This window comes from Perognathus longimembris, chromosome 18 (assembly GCF_023159225.1).
Source record: "Perognathus longimembris pacificus isolate PPM17 chromosome 18, ASM2315922v1, whole genome shotgun sequence".
Lineage (NCBI taxonomy): Eukaryota > Metazoa > Chordata > Mammalia > Rodentia > Heteromyidae > Perognathus > Perognathus longimembris.
The window spans coordinates 52,148,114-52,152,057 of NC_063178.1; positions in this window are offsets into that span (position 1 = coordinate 52,148,114).

Sequence of the window (3,944 nt, forward strand, 5' to 3'; positions counted from 1 at the left end):
GGAATGTGTGGCTCTTGGAAAAAGAGACAGGATCTTATATTTTTGTTATCAGTGCTTGCTAAGTCGGGATGATCTCCTTCCTGTGCCCACCCTTGCTGGGGGCCGTGCCAAATTCCTGGAGACTGGGTGGGGACTCAGAGACTGGAAGACCTCTGGCGACTTCGCACAGCTGGGTGGGGTTAGCAGTCTGCCTGCATCCCACCCCCGTGCTGTGGCCCTGCAGGCTTTCCTGCAGTGTTTTCTCTCTGTGTTAAACTATAGCTCACAGGCAGAGAGCACAAGGACAAGGCCTCAGGTAAATGCAAATGGTACAGGACCTAAGGAAAATTAATGAACTTATAATCCCCGCCGGCACCCCTTAATGGGGGCTTCCATGGATCCCCTCCATTTCTCGGGATCGGAATTTCATTATAATTGACATCAAGGACTGTTTCTTTTCCATTCCCCTTCACCCCCAGTATTGTGAAAAGTTTGATTTCTCCATGCCCTCGGTTAACTACCAGGGGCCAGACCAGAGGTATGAGTGGGTAGTCTTTCCTCAGGGCATGGTTAATAGTCCTGCCTTCTGCCAACATTATGTGTCACAAGTTCTTCAACCTCTTAGGAGCCAGTCAGATATTATTTTATATGTCTATATGGATGACATCATTATTGGAGCAGCAGATGTCCAAGAGCTAGACGCTGCCTATGGCAAGCTACAAACACTCCTATAAAGAGGAGGACTGCATATAGGCAGTGACAAGATTCAGAAAGTATACCCCTTTAAGATCTTGGGGGAAGAACTTAAACTAGACTCTGTGTGACCCCTTAAGCCCCAGTTATCCTCCCAGACATCTTAAACTCTGGTGGAGATGCAAAGATTGTTGGGGGAGAATAACTGGTTAAGACCCTGGCTTCACCTGCCTACAGAGGATCTGCTTCCGCTCCATGACTCTTTGAAGGGCAATGTGCCCACTGATGTTATTACAATAACTCCATCACTTCAAAGAGCCTTCCAGAAAATCCAAATGGCCCTAAATATGGCACGGTTGGCCCGCTACAAGCCTGAGTGCCCACTTTGCATTTGGATCCTCCCCAGGTCTGAGCTTCCCTCAGCCACTATTACCCAGTCAGGCGAGCCTCTGCAATGGGTGCACGCATCAGTGGGAGGAGCTCCCAGGGTTTATTCCCAGCTAGACCAACTAGCTGACTTGGTAATCAAGGGCAGGGATACTTCCCTGAGACATTATGGGCGAGATCCCGATGTGCTAACCATTCCCTACCGGCTGTCAGATTTTGAATGGGTCAGAAGGTATAATGAACAGGTTTCCAGTGCCCTGGAGGGTTTTATGGGAAAGGTAGATTGGCATTATGGCACCTCGAGGTGGGATGACCTCATTTTCCAGTCTACAATGGACCCATCCTGTACTTTTATCTACCAGGACTCTTGTCAAGGCTTCCAATGTTTTTACAGATGGGGGAAGAGCGGGGTCTGTGGTGGTGGTACGCTCCACCTCCCCTCCTGCCGATGGGAAAGGAAACACCCATTACTTTGAGGCAGTTACTGGATCTGCATAGTTTAAGGAACTGTACGCAGTCGCCCTGGCACTGACCCATGTCAAACAGCCAATGAACCTGTTTTCTGACAGTTTGTATGTGGTTAATTTGCTACCAAACCTGGTGTCCTCATATATTAAACTAGATGAATACACAATCACCTCTCTGATGATCCAAGTCAGGTCTCTGTTAAAAGAACAGACTGAGCCTATATTCTTACAGCGCCTTCACAGACACCAAAGACTGCCAGGGGACCTGACACAAGGTAATCCTATGGCCGACCAGCTGGCCACTAATGGGACTATTATAGCTATGGTTATTGCACAACCTCAAAACCTTCAAATGGCCCAAGGACTCCATGAGTGTACACACTTAAACTGGAGAGGGTTGCCTCAGAGATTCCGTTCAGTTCCTATAAATGACTTAAAAAGAGTATTAGGACTTGCAAGTCATGGATGCCCTTTCTGCAAGTCCCTCCTCTGCAATCTTCGGGGATCAACCCCAGAGGCCTAAAGCCTAACGATATCTGGCAAACTGATGTAATCCACTACGCTCCTTTTTGAAGGCTGAAATATATATTTATGTCCATAGATACTCATTCACATGTGTGCTGGGCCACAGCACATTCGGGGGAAAGACCATGGCATGCTGAGAGCCACTTTGTATAATGCTTTGCTATCCTAGGGCTCCCCTTACAGGTAAAGACAGATAATGGACGTTGTTTCATCAACAAGCCTTTACAGGCCTTTTTCCAAACGTGAAATATTAAACATACCACTGGAATACCATACAACCCAAAGGGTCAGGCCATAATTGAGAGGCATAATAAGACCCTGAAGGATCAATTATTAAAACAAAAAGAGGGGTAAGCCCCCATGACCAGCTGAGGACAATGATGTTTACACTGAATATTTTAAATTTCTCTAAGGACCAACCTCTGTCGGCTTTCCAGAGACATTGGTCAAGCCAAACACCTTACTTAAAGGTGGAAGTCCATTGGAAGAACCCCCTTACAGGAGCATGGTGAGGCCCGGACCCACTTATCAGTGCAGGAAGGGGCTTCGCATGTGTTTTCCCAACTGGGGAACCAAATCCCATCTGGATTCCAGCTAGAGACATAAAATCTTGTTCTTCTGAATGACCACCCAAGGGCACCTGCCCTTGAGGGATGTGTCTCCTTGTTTTCTCTTCAGGAAAACAAAGACCATGGTGGATTTCTCAATGGAGAAATGGGAAAGCCTACCTGTACCAGCGATGGACCCAGTGTCAGCCTTGTTTCTTCCCTGGACTTTGCTTGGCGCCTTTTGGCATAATGTTTGCTGTAGCAGCGTGTCCCACAGCATTGCACAAGAACTAAAGGGAAATTTTGAACACTGTTGTTCTTTCCTCTGCCCTCCCCTTGCTGCTTATCTTAGGGGTCCCCATTGGAGGGAAATAGGAGGTAAAGTGTTTGGACACCTTAATGTTTTATGATAAGTGGTTACAATAAGCAAGGGATTGGTACCTTGCTGCAATGTTTTCTATAAAGTGTTTACTAACATTAATCGTTAAGTTACCAGCACCCTGGCTGCCAAATCACCAGGACCTGAACCTGCCTCTACCTCACCATCAAGGGAAGGGAGAGCCATCTGCACTACCTTGAGTGACACCGAAATGGACCAGGACTCCTCTATCTCCTATGGACTGAGCCAGATAAGAGACCCTCCATTGCATTGTGCCTGTGTTACAATTGCTCATGTGTTACAGTTGCTCATGTTGCATTTGCCTTGTGTTACGATTGCTTAAGCTCATGTCTGCTTGATGCTTCCATTTGCATTATGTTTGCATTGCCCTGTGCTAGACAAATTGGTCTCTTATATTGGGAGCGAAAAGCCAGAGCTGTCCAGACAACAAGTGGCCTTTGGCCTTTAGCCATTTAGGAACCCCATGAGGTTGGTCACATGCCCATTAGGACCCGCTGCTCACTGAGGTCTGGTGGCATGAGAAAAAATTAACAGGGCTTTCTTTCAAGTGCCAATCTCACTCTCCCCGAGTCCCCTCATCTGGCTGGCCGGCCCAGCAGGCAGGTTGGCCTGAAGTGCTAGTGCATTAGCCGAAGATGAGTGAGATCCTCCATGGGGGTTTCAACCTAAGACATGGCGCGCCCTCAAGTAAAGTGCCTCCTGCTGTACAAAAGAAAAAAAATAAAAGGGGAAGATGTTGGGGATTCATCTTGTTCTTAAGGGGGGAAGGGCGATGAGAGTGCTCCCGAGACGCTGCCCTTCCCCCAGTCCTGGGGCAGTGTGGAAGTAAGCTACACCTATCTCCTTCTGGGTCCTGAACATAAGGGATAGCTTTGAGACCATCCCCCACCTTGCACAAGAGAGCTTGTGTGCTCCCTTTTTGCAGGCTTTGCCCAGAGGGCGGTA